Below are 10,620 nucleotides of genomic sequence, written 5' to 3'. Positions count from 1 at the left end.
CAGTGATCCAAGGATCTAATTGGTCATTGGTTGGTAGAATTGCAAACAGGTCCTAACTTAACGACTTCTTCTGATGAACAGTGTTCTCTCGCCCGGACGCAGGTCACTGTTCAAAATTATTGATAAACATCAAATATGGTGGTCAAAGTTTCATTTATTATGGTTCAGTAGCTCTAAGCAGGTGGGTTTTTGGTCTGGATTAAAAGGAACTCAGTGTTTCAGCTGTTTTGAAGTTTTCTGGAAGTTTGTTCCAGATTTGTGGAGCATAGATCCCGAATGCTGGATAGGAAAAAAGAAGTAAAACGCTGGCAACTAGTTCCTGTTTTACTCGATTCTGGAAAAATAACAATTCAAATAGAGGTTTAGAAGTCTAAGATCATTATGACATGCAGGCCTAATGAGTGACAGTATGTTCATGTTACATCTTAATTCATGTTACATCTTAATTCATTTTAAATGATTTTTTAAAAATATGTTTCCTTCACCTCTTACCTTCAAGTTTACCCCTTTGCTGTTTTTTCTTGCCTCTGCCTTATTTTTCAGGATGATACAGAAAAAGAATTAAATTAAATGGATGCTTAGAATTAGCTGCAAACAGGAGGAACTGGAATCTAGACCAGCTCTAGTCGTCCTGACTACTGCTGCTGTCTGACCTACAGAGGGCATCGCTGTTCAACACATAGAAGGTCCAGTTCAAGCCTGAACCGCGTAAAGCTGTAGTTTCACATTTATTTTAAACATCAGAAATCCAATCGTTTTCTCCTGTTCCACCTATTAACGTTCACTCCTCCCTTCTTTTTTTTACCTAATGTTTAAGCGACGGGCTCCGTGGCGGGCATGCGTGTGCATGCATGAAATTCATTGTCAGCTCAGCTTCCAGCTCTTCAAAAAAATCAAAAAATGAACAAAAAAAATAAAGGAATTAAAATGGAAATAAGATCTGCGCTTCTGCATCCTTGAATTTCTAATCGTGGATCTCCTCCTTTCCATTCCGTTCCTTAAATTAAAGCAAAAAATCTTCAAAACAAAGGAGGGGAAAAAAAGAGAGGAGGAAAAAAAAGGTGCATTTATGTGGAAGACAGAGTCAGACATGGTGCTAACAAATCAGAAAAATCACACACTGTTATCATTATCAGCGCTATTGTTTTCATTACTCTCTCTATTATCACTATTACTGTACTTGGTCCTCATATGTATCCTATCCCACGCATCATTAGCTCGCTCTCTGTGGCCCCTCGGGGTCGCGTCATCATCTGCTGCTGCTGCTGTCGGCACGGCGACGCCTGTCTACAACCAACCAGATGTGTTTTTTTTTTCTTCTTTTCTTTTTTCTACCCTCTTCTTTTGGGACAGCGGCTGTGCCAGGTTCACTGAGGCAACCGTGGGATGTTGCTTTAGAAGCCATTACAGCGATCCTCTGATGACACTCAAATAGCTATCATTACACCTCCTCCAAGGAGAGGCCGGGGGGCGGGGGGTGCAAGGAGTGATGGGAAGGAAGAGGTAGGAGAGAGAAGTGGTTAAAAGAGAGGTAAAAGAGATGAAAAGTGTGTGTGTGTGTGTGTGTTTCGGGGGATGCAGTGGGGGGGCACAGGCAGGCAGACATGGATGGGAAGAGTTAAAGATGCACAAAGTGCACGGAGGGACGGAGGAGAGGGAAAGATGGAGAACGGGGAATTTAAAATGACCGTTTGCGAGTTAACAGCCTCCAGCCTTTTTCTACCCTATTAAGTTCTATTCTGCCATTACTAGGAACTGCAGGGTGCTGCCTCGTACCCCACAGTGAACCTCCCCCAGTCCCCACCACCAACACACACACAATCACCACATAGACACCCCCTTACCCACCATCCCTTCCTATTCAGACTCACACTCTTCCTCTGTCTCTTCCTCTAGTCGTTCTCATCTCCTCCGTTTCTTGTTTTTTTTTTTGTTTTTTTTTTCTTGTAAGTCCAATAAGTCGGTCTTCCTCCCCGTCCTTCCTGTCTGGCCTTCAGTTCATTTCCACAGGTTGCGAAGTGAATGAAAGCGGGATCAACCGGATCTATGTCTGAGTCCGCCGCTTGTCCGAGTTGTCGCTTCTTGCAAAACAAGAGAGGGTTTCACCTGGAGGCTTTTGGATGCCGTTCACGGCTTTTCCTGTTTCCTGCACACTTCACACACATTAACAGCGGAAATGAATCTCAACTTGGAGTATTGAACTTTGACTATACAACAGTGTGTGCGTGCATTACAGTGATTGCACGACCTCTTCAGCAGGTCATGAGTCATTTGATTCAGGGGTGCTGAAGCAGTGATTCATCGAAAACCTGCAGGATGGTAGGGACCAGGATTAGAGACTCCTGTTTTGGAGTATAAGTAACTGCGTTTCACTGACAATAAATTTGCGCAAATTGAAATTGCAAAAATAAATTTACTTAAGGAAACAAGACAGTTTTGAAAAAGCTCACTCAAGTTTCTGAGCTATGATCAGGTGGTTTTTCATCTGCAGATAGAACAGATGTGTCTCGCAGAGCTGCAATGGAAACTCCTTTTTTTCACATCACGTGAGTCACATGATCAACAGTCAGATGTTACTACTGGAAAGGGGCCGCTAGCATCTCTGCAGACCCCACACATCCTGGACACAAACTGCCTAGACTTTTACCTTCAGGTCGGTGCTACAACGCGATAAAACCAGCCGCCTCCGAGAACGTTTCTTCCCCCAGGCTGTCTCTGATGAACACAATGAACCCCTCACAGCCTAGGTAAGTCAGCTTCTCTGCTGTGAAACAAGATGAACATATTTGCACTATTCATAACAAGGAAGTATTAGCTGTGCACATTGATATGTACATAGTGTTCCTTTAGTTGTTTTTTAAATAACCTCCTCTAAAGTTTACATGTTTGTAATGCTGTGAGCATGTGATGACAACTAAAGCTAAGTCTGATTCTTCTGTTTAAGGTAAAAGAGCAGAAATCTGTTGTAAATATTTGCTTATGAAAACAAAACCTAAGATAAAAAACAAATAATCTTTCTTTAAGTTCTGATGTCGGGATTTTCCACAATTCTCTGGCAGCTGCGCACCTGACTATTTTTTTAAAATTATTCTAAGGAACTATGAATTGGTTAATCAGAAAGTTAAGACCTGTTTTTTTTTTTTTTTGTTTCCTGGAAAATAAAACGAGCTGCAGCGGGCGTGAATGAGTCTGAGACCAGCTAGCTGTCGCAGCCGACGAAGGCCCGGTGTAAACGAGGCGGTGTGAAACGCGTCGGATGTGGAACAGAAAAGAGAGTCACCGGTTGTTTTTAGTGGAACCTCTCCTCCATGTCCATCAAGCTGAGCCTTTCATCTTCGGCCTCATCTCTGTTTTTTCCCCCCTCTTTCTCTGCTCCTTTGCCACGCTTTAGAGATGAGCAGAGGGAAAGGAAGTTCTCCTGGTCTCTGCTGTAAATTCTGATCACTTTTTTTCACTACAAAACATATTCTTCCTGGACAAAACATCCATCTGAAACAACCACAATGTCCATAAAAAGATCATTTCAATCACTTGTTACAGAAATACATCTGTAAATATCTTTCTCCATTTTCATTCTATATATAAAAAAACAAATCATTATCAAAGAGAAAAGAAATAAAATGTGGTTCTTAGAAAGTTAGAATACTACATAAAATAAATAGGCAAATTAAAATTAAAAAATATCTGAATTAAAAATTGAAGGGAACATTGCCGACTTGGCAGTTGTTCACAGACAGTCATTGAAACTTGACAAGAGGGAGCCGTAAATTGCCGCTGGTAAAGAAGCTGGATGTTACAGAATGTAGTATGCAAGTTGATTAAAGGAAAGTTCTGTGAAAGGAAAAATTGTTATAGAGATTCAGGGAAATTCCCAACGAGTGGATTTCCCTGAAGTCAGTATCCAGAATGGTAGCATTCTTTTAAAGTCTTCTGGAACCAGAGGGAATACCAACAACCTCTTTTTCTAAAATACATTTTAGGAGAAAGTAAAGTTTATGTTTCATTTGAAAGTGGAAATACGAGTCCAGAATCCATGATGCTTCTGGTTCTGGGTGAAATTTTCAGTCAGTAGCTGCGTTTCCATTGACCCCATAATTGAGCAAGTCGATATTTCGAAAATAAACCTCAATCTCAAAGAAACGTGTTTTTCGATTAAAGGTTTTGGCATCAGGATGAGGTGTTTTCGTTTTTTGTTTTTGGCTATGTTGCGATTTACGGCTCCCTCTCGTGTTGAAATTCATTGAATTCATTTCTCAAAACTGCAATGGAAACAGTTTTTGCGCATCACATGAGTCACATGATCAACAACAGGATGACGCCGCTGATGCAAACCACAAAGAAGAAAACGGCAGGAAGTGGTAGGACGATGGTGCTGCGTGTTTTTAATGACTTAATCATGTGAACAAACTTATTCATGTGTGATTTTAATTACGTTTCTTATTTAACGGAAACACAGAAATTGAGAATAGACACATTTTTGCTCACATTTGTAATGGAAACGCAGCTTGAGATGATGTGGAATGTCATGTCACCTGCTAGTGTTGGTCCACTTGGTCTTATTGAGTCCATAGATATTTTAGAACACTGACCTTCTATGCTACAAAGTTTTATGGAGAAGATGATTTTATTTTCCAGCAGCCTGGACACCTAGCTATACAGCCAAAGGTACTAATACTCACTTTAGTATCTATGGAATCACTGTGATTGACTGGAGAAAACTCCAATGACCAAAACTAGACCCACAGAACCAACAATGCTATTAAAGAAACCTGGTTTTCCTTGGCAACGGCACAACCACGGACTGGTCTCCTCCGTGTCACGCTGCATTGATGCAGTAACTCCTCCAAAAATAAGACCCAACCAAGTTTTGAACTCTGTACAAGCGTATGGAAATACTTGCATTTCTGTGTTAAAAGACATGCCTTATTGATGTCAGATAATAATAATAATAATAATAATAATAATAATAATAATAATAATAATAATAATAATAATAATAATAATAATAAATTTAAAAATCTTAAAAATCAGACTGACTTTTAAATTGGATTTGCGGGGTAAATAAACTTTTGCGTCATGTCGTCTCAGTAGACTGAGATGCGCATATCAAGTCGCACGTGCCCGGAATCCAGTAACACTATAGAACTACGACACAAATAACTCAAAAGATCAAACCCACATCCAATCATTCTGTTCTCTCACACACTCTGACCGGTTCTTTTCTATTCACAAAGCAACCACAGAGAGGCGATGTCAGCCTTCTCCTGCTCCTTCCTGATATGACTACCTTTCCTATATATTTTTCGGAGGTTGGAAAAAAAAAAAACGAACGAGAGAAGATTGATGCTCGGTTTGTCAGTGTTGGTGCCTGTATGACTGCATAGCGCGGAGGGACGGACTGTAGTGCTATTTAAAATGGATGCGTTAATGTTTATTGCTTTTTTGGGGGGTGTGGGGTGTGTATGTGTGTGTGGAGGGGGAGGGGGGACGTTGCATAAAGTGAAAAGAGCTTACGACACGTGAGGCGTCATCGACTATCAAAGATCAGTGCAGTTATTCTTAAAATAAGAAGGATGGACTGGAGAGACTGTTGTCTTTCAGTCAATGCTCAGTGCCTGACTCGGCTTCTCTTTGTGCCCAGTTTGGGGAAGGAGAACAATTTTAGGCTCTGGGTGTGTGAATGTGGGTTATACCTCACTGCTAAGCATGGTCTTCTCATGTGCTTTTAATCTAATCGTTTTCTTGCATGCTGATTTGATTATGATCAAGTCAACACGTTAAATAACAGAAAGCTGCTGCACTGATCCGCTGCTCCACTATAGTTCTTCACCATGTCACCCTTGCTTTCTTTGAATATGTCTGAAACGAGGCTTTGAATCAGTCCGGACTAACTTATGTATCGCGTTTCTAAAAACAAACCGCCTCTGAGTCATTCATTAATTCACATTTAGCTATTACAGAGCAGGTTTGTGCTTTATGGGCAGCACCATCCCGTGTGGTAGGAAAGAGTTAAAAACGATGGGCTAAGCGTGTTGAGTGACGGGACTCTGTAGAGAGAAAAAACATTGAGCCAATCAGCGTCGAGATTAACACCTTTCGGGGCCCTGATTGGCCAGAATTCTTCTCGGTGTCGTTCGGATCTTAACACCCACGTGGGGTTTCGGCTCTCTTCGCGAGCTTTCACTGGTTGAGACACCGCCGCTTAGCTCCGCCCACCGCTGGTCTGGACGTGTGATTGGCTCCCTCTCGCTCTCCTCTCCGCGCCTTGTTTGTCCGTCCGCGAGGGAAGGAAATCTCTCTCTGCTGCCGCCCGCCGCAGCGTCACATCTATCAGGAGGTAGCGGACTCTCACCGCTCGTTTCACCGTTCTGAAATTATAAAAAACAAGAACAGCACAAACGATTATCTGACATGATATTTAACTCCGCGTCGACAGCTCCGGAGGAGGACTTTCCATTTTTAGCGCGAATGTCTATGACATGCTGCTCTCTTGTTCTCCTCTGGTCTTCAAAGGAACCATCCGCCGTCCTTTCAAGCCGTAACCAGCACACCTTTTCATTGGTCAACCCTTTATACAAGTAAATATGAGCAAACTCTGAAGTATCTTTTAAAACCTCACCCATTTACCAAAGTAAACGGCATATTCATTTTTTCCTTTGCCTTCATGTTCGTTGTAAGGATTTTCAAATCTGTCCAAAATTCTAACGGATACATGTGCATTTCAGATAGATAGATGTACAATGGAGTATCAGGGCCATTGTAGATGAAAAAAGGAGTAATAAATTTAAGCCAAAAAAACTCTGAAATTTTTACATTAGTCTTAGAAATATTCTAGAAAAAATTGAGGAATTTCTGAGTTTCAAAATTTGAAATTATGTGACTCAGAAAACTTCCAAAAGTTTTACTCCTTTATTCTATCTACAGATATAGATAGATAGATAGATAGATAGATAGATAGATAGATAGATAGATAGATAGATAGATAGATAGATAGATTCAGATACACATGCAAACTATGTTTTAGGGGAGCCAAAATGGGTTCCAGAGTGTTAAAAGTTTGCCCTCACATATTCATGTGCACAACAAATTCATGTGAAAAAGTTGACATATTAGCCAAACCTCTAACCTCATCTACCATCCCAAACACATCACAATAGCAACAAGAGTGAAGTTCTACAAGACTCCACTCGCCCCTTGTTTGCCATTCCTGTTTTCTATTCTTGTTTTCTTGTCCTGTTTACTGTTACACTTGTATGGAGTCACATACATACTCCATGTTTTGGACCACTAACACATCTGGGGGAGTAAACAGTATATTGGGCTATTATTGGTGTTTCTGTTTGGGTAAAAAACATTTCTTGAAACTGTCCCATGTGGACACAATTGTTTTTGAAACTGACAACCTGTTTTAGGAGAAAATGTTCCCATGTGGGCAGGCCCTAGATCTTAATCTCATCCAAACCAGGTAAAGTACCAGTTGTGTTTAGCAAATCTTTAAGTTGGTATGGTAGAACATAAAAACTACAACCATTTGGTAGGTAGATAGCACCTAACCCCTAGTTGACACAACAAGATTTTTATGCAGATTTTTGCCCTGATTTTTCTCTTCTGACAATCGTAAGAATGCCCCGATTATCAGAAAGGTTGTAAAGTTAATCTTAGGAGAAATTCCTGCAGTGTGTGGTGTGTTAAGAGTGATCTGGTCTGCTCGGAAAGACAATGGGACCGATCCGATATAAAGTTGAGGATATTCAAAATGTTGGATTGTTTTGGCTCTATATCTCAGGGTGAGGAGTGTTTCTTTGGGACAAACAAAAGCACAACCTGTTGAATATGACTTTTAGCCAATCAGAAAGCGAGGTGACAGAAAGACGGCGAGTACACAGAAAACACAACAACTGCCATTATGCAAGAGAAATTCCGTTGGACATTGAAAACGTCCTTGTTTTGTTTTGTTTTTCTGTTAAATATAGTCCACAAACTATTGTCATTGCTTCTTCCCAGTCGGCCATGTTTGCTTACGCTGACCTCAGGTTTGGTCTTGAGACGTTTTGAGAGATTTCCTATCTGACGTCTGAATGTTGGTGAGTGAAATCAGCTTGTGTGTGAACCACATCCAAACCTGCTGTATCCAAGATTTGTTATCGCCATAAATGGGGCTGTTAAAACAGAAGTCCTGTCTGCAAAGGAAGCACTCTGTCATGGCTAAAACCTTAAACCTTGTGGGAAAATAAAACCAATCCAGTGCATTTCCGCCCAAGTTCTCAAAGATACGTTTGAAACCAAAACAGTAAAAATTACCAAACGAATATACTCACAGTGAAACATGATTTAGTAACAACATCATGCTATTGGGTTTTGTTTCTTTAGATGGGATTGGGGTATTGGACAATATAAACAGTTCGGAAATCTCTTGATGAAGAAAGCTGAATTTTATTTTTCAGCAGCACACCAAAGAATAACTTTATGAATGGCATTGGAATGTTCTGGAATGGATTAGCCAGTCCAGAAATGAAAGTGATTGAAGATCTATAGGAGTAGGGATTGGCATTTATCATATCATTTACCAAATCACTAAAATTTCTTATAAGAACTTTAAATTTATTGTAGCAACAATAATTTCCAATGAAAGATGTATGAAACACCAAAAACTGACTGTAGTGTTGGTTCGATCGATTCCATGTGTCATGTAATAAATATGACTAAATACATTGACTATGTGCAGTTTAGTGTTAGGAGTCACATTTTTACATCACTTATATCCTGAAGAAGCTTATTTCCAAATGGAAATTGTGCAGTTACCTAGAAATACGGAAAATAAGCTACAAATACTTTCATTGTTATTATGATTATTGCTACAAAATATTGTGATAAAATGTTATGTTCACATTGCTCGCTACCTCCTTATGATCAACTGGAGAGGGCTGTGGACAAGAGATTGGTACAACTTAATAGATCTAGAAAACAGGTGAAGATAGATCAGCTGTGAGCAAGTCAAAAAGTAAAATACTGAACAAATTAAAAGGTGCTGTAACATTATTTGTATTAGTATATATATATATTTCAAATTATGGTGCATTTAATAACCTGATGTCTTAACATATATAAAAGGAAAAAAAGCACATTCAGTTCAGACTTTAAAATTCAATTAATTTAAATAGTAATTCTTGAGAATTGCGGTAGGTGTAGTCATAGAACAATTTAAACTACAATAGAAGTACATCTCGGCCCATGTGGGAAATCATTAATTACCTATTAACAGTCTTCAACAGTTGCAGGAAAATTACCAATAAATGTGCATTTTAGTTGCTAAACAGACTAAATTAGCAGGGTTTTTTATCTGTTGGGGTAATTTTGAGCTTTAGATTGCGTATTAATTCAATTAGCTGCTAAATAACGTAAAGTGAGCACCGTCAGAAGCTTCCGGAACAGTCATTGCATAATGGTGCTTCTGGGTGCCAAAAAATGCACAGTGTGCTCGCGTCGAGGAGAGCAAAAGCTCCGACTTTGGCATGCCGTCAAAGCCTAATGGGAGCTCCAGTGGGAGGTGTTGGATGTTAACAAATAATTGTTGCTCCTGGTTTGATCCAGATGATGAGGTGTTTAGATTTAGGAGATGGGCTGGTCTGTGCTTCGGGTTTCAGGGAAGTAAATCAAAACCTCCACCGTCAAAAGACACCGAGTGGGGATGAAGCTGAGTGGCAGTGGGAGCTGCGTCTGTGGCTGCTTCGACTTTCAGTTTGGAACCAATTTTCATGACAAAAGCCTGACCTGAGTGTGTTTGTGTTGTTCAGCGTAGAGCAGAGACCCGTTTTGGGTTCTCACCCCTTGCTGGGTGTGGCTTTCTAAGATGTAGTTCTGTATAAAGACGCACCGATCTCTATACAGTGAGATTGGTGCATCACTAGTCCTGATAATAATGATATTATCACATCCTGATATTGAAGAAAAATCCAAAATATCAATGACAATGTATCCTCTCCATAGAACACATAATGCTTTATTATTTATTTGACATTATATTTAGAATCCCTAGTTTCACTTGCTGAACCATTTGAATGGTTTGTTGCAATTAATTTCTTATATGTTTGACCAAGGTAGTCTACCTATTATTTTTGTCAGTTTCAGTTTCTTTATTATTTATTTTTACATTAGCTCTTCTACTATTAATTGCACTGATTGAACAAATTCAAGTTGTGTTGCTTTTACACGTTTGATCAAGATTGCTAAACTAATGGTTTAACGCCTTAATATCACACAGTGCAGATTAATTGCATCACCTGGTTTGACCTAAACACCTCTCTCCCATGGAGGGTTACCTGCTTCACAGCAGCGCGGTCTTAAAGATGAGCGAGAAGAGTCAAACTGCCCAGCGGCAAATTTTGATTTATAAAAAACTTTGGATAAAAAACAAGGTAGTATGCAACTTATTTCAACAATGAATGTTCGTTCCACTGAACCACAGCAGTTTATAGTTGACATTTGTAATTACGTTTGAAACAAAATTACTTTCAAACCGTCCTAAATATAGAAATCTGGAAATCGGATGTTTGGTTTGAGACAATAAAACATTTTCTTCAACATATTTAGGACAATGTGCATTTTTACACTTCAAGGTTA

Source organism: Poecilia reticulata, linkage group LG19, assembly GCF_000633615.1.
Source record: "Poecilia reticulata strain Guanapo linkage group LG19, Guppy_female_1.0+MT, whole genome shotgun sequence".
NCBI lineage: Eukaryota > Metazoa > Chordata > Actinopteri > Cyprinodontiformes > Poeciliidae > Poecilia > Poecilia reticulata.
The sequence above is the reverse complement of the archived record's forward strand: the minus strand, read 5'-3'. Positions refer to the sequence as shown.